The 7,943-nt window shown below is 38.5% G+C and overlaps 1 pseudogene; it reads left to right on the top strand.

Annotated features, from left to right (window-relative positions):
- The first annotated feature begins 2,382 nt into the window (after positions 1-2,382).
- Positions 2,383-7,055, top strand: LOC118752796 (annotated as a pseudogene).
- Positions 7,056-7,943: the final 888 nt, after the last annotated feature.

The following is a 7,943-nucleotide window of genomic DNA, read 5'->3' as shown; positions in this document are numbered from 1 at the left end:
TTTTGGCACGGAAAAATAATGTAAAAGTTCAGTAAGTTTCCTTCGGATATAAATGGATGACTTATTCTTGATAGCGAATAATTTTGCGAATTTTGAAAACTTGTCTACACAGCTCAGAAACTTCTGTTTTTCAATCTCAAAAATATCCATGTGAATGATCTCGCATGGGTAGCTGGGAATCGGTGTCGGCTGGAGGTGAGGCTTAGCCGGATGCCTGTCATATTTATTAAGCTTACACACTTCGCACTGCCTAACATAATCCCTAATTTGCTTTGACATACCTGGAAAGTAGTACTTTTCGAGAATCTGCTCTCTATTTTCCTTCGTATTCCTGTGGGCTCTGCGATGCTCTTCCTCGATTATATCGAAAATTCTATCAGGGATGGTCACGTCTTCCACTAGACGCTGAGTTATCCTGATCCTATACCTGTGGAAATTATTAGCATACACGTTTTGCAATAATTGGAGAAATTCCTCAGGAATTTTTATGCCATCTATAACATTACGATTGAGGCATTCTTTAAGAATTGGAATAACGTTTGAACTGTCGATATTTGGTAAAGAAATAAAATATCTGCGGTAGCCCCATAAACACGTTTATGGGGGCCTCGACGTGTGGTATAAGATCGGAATTATCCTGTTCAGCGGAGTGCATTGTTGCTAACTCATCACTATTTCCTATTTTGCTTCCTGACGGTTGAGCCACCACAGAATCCGTTAAGGCGTTGAGTTCGGTCTTAAGACGGGAAAGAGCATCTGCGACCACATTAGCCTGCCCTGGCTTATAAATTATTTCACAGTTATATTCTTCGATTCGTGCTTTCCACCTCTTTAGTTTTGCATTATAATCACGGCAGCTTAAGGAAAACGTTAATGGCTGGTGATCAGTATATATTTTTATCTTTTTGGCACCGTATAAATACGACCGCAAATTATCTAATGCCCACACTATGGCTATCATCTCCTTTTCATTCGTAGCGTAGTTTTCCTCGGCCTTGTTTAGAGAGCGAGAAATATATGCAATTGGTTTGTCCGTACCCATATCCCCCTGGGATAGTACTGCACCAATTGCGTAGTTCGACGCATCAGTGGTCTAATTAAAAGGCTTACCAAAATCAGAAAATGCCAGGACATCAGCGGAAGTTAGCATACGTTTTAGGTCACCGAAGGCTTGCAAAGCCGCACTGTCAAGTTGTATTGCTACTTTCCTCGATGTACTTTCTTTTATTTGTGCATTTTTCCCGCGCGTTAGATTTGTCAATGGCTTAGCTATTTTTGCGTAGTCACGAACGAACTTCCGATAGTAGGAGGTCATCCCCAAAAAGCTTTTCAGATCTTTCAAATTGCATGGTGGCAAAATTAAATTCATAGCCTCAACCTTTTTTGGGTTAGGACGAACTCCTTCGGGAGTAACTAAATAGCCAAGGAATTCAACTTCCTTTTCGAAAAAACATGTTTTGTCTAAGTTTACCTTTAAATTTGCCTCTAAGAGTCTTAAAAAAACCTTTTCTACCTTGTCTAAATGTTCGTCCGCATCTTTTCCAAATACTAGAATGTCATCAATATAGACATAGCATATTTTTCCAATGTGTTGTTTCAATACATCGTCAATCATTCTTTGGAAAATAGCGGGCGCGTTTTGCAGTCCAAAGGGTAGACGTAGGAACTCGTATTTTCCGTTCATCGTTGAAAAAGCGGTTTTAGGTATGTCTGAGTCCTTCATTGGTATCTGGTGGAATCCAGACGTTAAGTCTATCTTAGTATAATAATTAGCCTGTCCGAGGCTACAAAGCGGCGCGTTAATGTCAGGGATAGGATACGTGTCCGCTATTGTCACTGCGTTCAGCCTCTTATAATCGATCACCATTCGATATTGCTTTTCCCCATTTGCCTTTGGTTTTTTTGGCACTACCCAAATGGGTGAGATATAAGAACTTTTTGATAGTCGGATAACACCCTCGGAAAGCAGCTCATTAACCTGCCTCTCGACTTCGTCCATCATACACGCTGGGTATGGATAGCTTTTGCTGTATATTGGCTCCGGGGTAGAGGTTTTTATTTCGGCGCGAACGCTTGTGTCTATAAGCTCATTCCCATTCAAAGGCTCGAAAAGATTGGAATATTTCTTAAACAGGATGTATATTTTTTTTGTGAACTTCAGGAGGCATTTCCTTTCCCAATGTAAAATTAACGTTACAGGACGTGCGGGCCTTAAGCGGGATTTTGTAGTTCCCTACTTTTAGTAAGTTATCCTTCCTATCATTACAGCACCCAACTCTCTTAGTGTGTCATCGCCGGTGATTCCACTGAAACCACTTAGAGTTGGTAACACAAAGAATTCGAACCCACTTGAGTTGCCTACATTTTCAAATAACTTAACTTTTACTTTTTCCTTTATAGGAACGGAACCTTCAACAGATGCTACGTTAAACGTTTGTTTGACCGGTATTGTTTTGGTCGCTATATCCTGTCTAATGAAATTCTTATTCGCACCGGTGTCGACTAAGAAATCTAGCGCGCGACCATCGGGTAGCGTATATTCTACGTATGGTACGCTAGATGACCGGAGGATAGAAAATCCTCGGAATTTTCGTCTTTTGTGGATTCTTGGTCTTCGTCCTGCGCCTCATCTTCATCTGGGACGGAATGGAACAGTCTTTGCTGTTTCTGAGGTAAATTGTCAGAGCGGGCACCGCGATTGAAGGGGTTTTGCCTGTTTATATAATTAACGTTACGCGTTTCTACCGAAGGATCTACCTCCATCTTTTCCACGCGAGAACTCGAGGAGTTATTTTGGTTATCCTCTCCCGGAAGGACGCTCGTTCTTCAAGTACTGAGAACGGTTTTCTTGTGAACGCCATGTAGGTTTCGGCGGTAATTGTGGGGGTTTCCTACTCTGCGGATAAAAGCTACTCGGCAAATTATTTACGCGATTATTAGAATTATTTGAAGAGTGTATCGCAAAATTTCGGAAATGACATTTTGGATTTCCAGACAGGCCGAATAGGCCTCTGGCAGGGTTTTAGGACGCTGTATGAGGATCATTCTAGACATCTCCCCATTTAGGCCGCGTATAAAAACGTCGAGTGCGCGGTTGCGGTAAGTTTCTACGAGAACTTTTAGCGTTTCGTCCGTTTAGGACTCAGTTTTAATTTTATTAACTATGAGGGAGAACTGATGGTTTACCTTCGCATAAAATTCGTCGATCCTTGATCCCTTCTGTTGCAACTGGTGTTCAAGGGTGCGAATGTCTCGCTTGTCTGCGTAATGCAGCGAAAGGCATTCTTTAATCTTTGCCCAGTTACTGTCAAAGATGTTGTAGGATATTAAAGCGGAATCAGCAGCACCACGCACCTTCTGCCTAATATGTTGTAGAATTGCACGATAGAGCGGTTTCCCCTTTACGACTTCAAAGTCAGAGAGTATTACCTCCACCGAATGAACCCAGGACAAACCCCACAGAAGCTGCACGCTTCCTAGGGTTGCCGTTAGTGGAACTTGACGACAACGACTGAGATACCAACCGTCCTGGGCGGGGTTGTTGTAACCGCTACAACAACAAAAACAGGACACGTATTGCACTGGGTTACCATCAAACACTGGTAGTTCCTTGACACAGTCAGGAAGCCTACTAATATCGCGTATTTCTGCTTCAGTCGTGGGGGCTTGAGCCACTACCTGCTCTGGTGGTTCTACTGGGCTACTAGTTCCTAGTGTGGTAGCCCTGGAGCTAGCGTCTATACGTGCCACGCGTCTTTCTAGAGTGTTAATCTTCTCCAGAAGGGCGTTGACAGCCTCAGTTAAATTCGTGACAGTGGTCCCCAAGTCCTCCATCCTAGAAATAGCAAAAAGATAAATTCGTGGTAATATACTTACAAGACACGGAGAATTGACATTCGGTAGCCAGTCTGATCCCTTGATTAAATTATCCCTTAAATTGTTTAATTGGTCTATATCCTCCCTAATGTCAGGAGCAGGTAATAATGTACCTTTGTACTATTTAGCATGTCATTTGACGGTAACAAGAGCAAATTCAATTTAAATCTATTAAATACATTCTAGCGTGTCTCAGTCCTTTACCCACAAAAGCGGCTATAACTTTTTTTTTCTATTCAAAACAGTAAGTGTGGCACCTTTCTGAAATCTTTATGAAATGAGCAATTTTTTTATGTAATGTAAAGTTATAGCTCAGTACATTTTTTTTCTCCCGAGATAGTCAAAGTTGGGGAAGAAAATATCAAAAAGTTAAAAATCCAGAAATATTCCTAATTTTATGATGGTTCCTTAATATATTTTAACTACATTGCATTCGAGTATGGAGAGGCAACTATCTGGAAGTATTTTACATAAAAAATTTACTAAGTATTGCCCGGTTTGTAGTTGCAGTTAAAGAAAACACATGAAAAGGCATGATTTTTTTAAATTCGAAAAAATGTAAATATTTCAAAAAACGGTGACACTTTTACCTTAAAATTTTTTGTTTATCAGTGAACATAAACTAACACTAACTAACATAACTTAAAAGATAGGATAGTTGTGAACCCGAGAAAAAATATATTTATTTTCATCGAAATTTTTCGTATACTTCTCGCATCGTGCTTTTCTAATTTATAAAAGTCTCGTGTCACGGTGTTAGTGGGCGAACTCCTTCTAAACGGCTCGACCGATCTTTATGAAATTTTTTGTGTATATATGGTAGGTATGAGAATCGGATGTAAAGTATATTTCATACCGCTAGCTTTAGGGGGCGTGGCACCTCCCATACAAACCGAATTTTGCATCCTGCATATCTCTGGATGTGTTTATGGAAGAGTACTGGAACTTGGTATGTACAAGATATATAAAATCAGTCGCGTGGTCATGAAGAAAAATTGGGGCTATTGGAAAAAGGGGCGTTGCACCTCCCATGATAGATTACTCGAAAATGGTATGGAGATATATGAAATCAATCCCATACTCTTAGAGAAAATTTGGGCTATTTGAAAAGGGGGCGTGGCGGCTTTCAAGCGCACTGAAACGATTACGTTTCTTTGTACACATGTACAGTTTTGCTAGGTTATTTAAGACGGTTATGGAAATATGCCTTCTGACAACCACCAAACCGTAATATTAAAAGATAAATGCGTCACTGAAAATGGTGAAAATGTTAGACCAAAATGTTTCCATACAACAAATTAATTTTGGGCGGAACGAAGTTCGCCGGGTCTGCTAGTGAAAATATACAAGTGTATAAATGTTGACGCATAATAAAACTAATGTATGCATGCAGATGCAAGGAGCTACACATCATGCGTTATCACGAAGAAGTTTATGCTTCCCTAGAATCCGAAATAAAGGACCAACTTAATATAATATATCATGTTAAAGATAATGCTACATTGCTGGTGTGCCTTACATTTATAGAAATTTAAATCAAGCTCTTTTAATACGAACAATCATGTAAGTATATTTACCTCGTGCGTTACAACTTACTTTATAATGAAATAAAAATTCCTTAAAAAATATTAAAATTTCCAAAATAATTATTTGATAAGGTGGCAGTGCTACCTCAACAATTTACGAAAAGTAGAAACGTCAGTAAGCACAGTTTATGTCAAAAAATTTAAAAGTGAAACTACCTTTATTTTTTTGTATCATGTTAGCAATAAAAATTTTGGATTTACTAAGCAAATGTTTATTTTTTGCAATTAAATTAGTTCTCTGCAAGAAGGTTTGTTTAAAAAATACGTGGGCATGTATGTTTCCCTTACAGTAAACCTTTTAGTGTGGCAACAATGATATTTTTAAAATAAGGCAGATCGGAATATGCGCTCTCTGGAAAGAAATACCAGTAATTATTGTACCATGGTACCATGGGTTATATCTCTAAGTAATTTTTTTATCATGACAATCGCTGATAATTAAGCGATCTCCATTAGCAATGTACATTCTGACATTAATATAACAACTTTTTCCTGTGGAGATGTGTGGTTACAAGTAATGCTAAACCATTAATATTTACTTTAGCGAAACTTTATAATGGAGGGCGGTGCTATGGTTCTTGCTGATGGAGGGGTTGTCTGTATTGACGAGTTCGACAAAATGCGTGAAGATGATCGTGTCGCTATACACGAAGCTATGGAACAGCAAACGATTTCTATCGCCAAAGCGGGTATAACTACAACGCTAAACTCTCGATGTTCTGTCTTAGCAGCTGCGAATTCCATATTTGGACGGTGGGACGAAACAAAAGGAGAAGAAAATATTGATTTTATGCCAACAATACTGTCCCGATTCGATATGATTTTTATTGTAAAGGATATACACAATGAATCTCGTGATGTAACGATGGCAAAGCATATTATAAATGTGCATTTGTCCTCGAATAAGAGCACGCCAGTTGAACGTGACGCAGGAGAAATTTCTTTGGGAGCATTTAAGAAATATGTTCATTATTGTCGTACACATTGTGGACCCCGATTAAGCGAAGAGGCTGGCGAGAAGCTTAAGAGTCGATACGTGTTAATGCGTAGTGGAGCTGGCCAACAAGAAAAAAACTGCGGACAAGCGCCTAAGTATTCCAATTACCGTTCGTCAATTAGAAGCAATTATTCGGATATCAGAGTCTTTGGCCAAAATGCGTCTACTTCCTTTTGTAAACGATGAGCACGTGAATGAAGCATTAAGGTTGTTTCAAGTTTCTACACTAGATGCCGCTTTGTCTGGCAGTTTGTCTGGGGTAGAAGGATTCGCTACAGAAGAAGACCAGGAAATACTTAATCGCGTAGAAAAACAACTAAAGCGTCGTTTTGCTATTGGTTCGCAAGTATCCGAGCAAAATGTGATTCAGGTATTTTTATTTCATTTTGTTTAATATGAAGTATAAAAAATTTAATGTTTCCTTTCATAGGATTTTCTTCGCCAAAAATATGATGAACGTCCTATATTAAAAGTAATACACACTATGATACGCCGAGGAGAGTTACAACACCGCATGCAACGTAAAATGTTATACCGTTTATGCTAAGTGATTTCGAATAAATTCTACTAAAAATGTCACACTAGAAAACATAAAAGTATGAGTATTTTTGACTTTAAAAGATATTAACATACAGCGCACATAAGGACAAAGTGACTAATTACGACGACAAAAATAGAAAAAAAGTCTTTAAATCTTATCACACATACCTTTCCACAATGTAACGCACAAATTTTGACTTTTAACGCAACGCAGCAGCTTTAGCAGAAACGCAAAGTTGGGTTTTCTATCGTGCGTTGAATTAAATAATTTTTTGTTTGAAGCGATGATTGTTGTTGTTGTTGTTGTAGCAGCATACAAATTCCCCAAAGACTTTTTGGGGAGTGTTGCTGGAGTGACAGTCCTTGGCCAGATGTAAATCTGGGTCGTTCCGGTTCGACCCGACTGGGGTGGGAACGTGAAGCGATGACAAAAAAAAATAATCTAAGAATATGAGCGTTTGAAGCGATGATAAAAGTTTCGCTTGTCATTTTATTCTTATTAACAACTAATAGTTTTGTCAACATGGAAAGTGAGGCGTGAGGTATGTACTTTATTTTACGATTTTTGTTAATAAACAATTATTTATAATAGAGTTAAAAAAAAAGTTCCATCGAGAACAGCAATTTCTCTTCAACAGTTCGAAAATTCAAAAAATTTCCAATGTAAAAATATCACGAACTCGTCCCCCCCTTTTCCCCCTTCATTATATAGAGCATATTTTTCTTAAGTCGTTTATTGGGACGAATCGAGAATATCGGAAGACAAAAATGTTTACTCTAGTGTATTTGACTGATTTTAATGAAATTTGGTATACAGGGGTTTTGGTTGTCAATGATTTCGAAATTGATATCAAATTTTCAAAATTCAAAATGGCGGGTCCAATATGGTGGACCACTTTTTTATAAATTATAGTTTGTTATGAAACTTGGTATTCAGAGATCCT

Source organism: Rhagoletis pomonella, unplaced genomic scaffold (genome assembly GCF_013731165.1).
Source record: "Rhagoletis pomonella isolate Grant_MI unplaced genomic scaffold, Rhpom_1.0 Rhpom_scaffold_01845, whole genome shotgun sequence".
Taxonomy (NCBI): domain Eukaryota; kingdom Metazoa; phylum Arthropoda; class Insecta; order Diptera; family Tephritidae; genus Rhagoletis; species Rhagoletis pomonella.
Note: the sequence above shows the minus strand (reverse complement) of the source record. Positions and strands in the feature narration are given on the sequence as shown.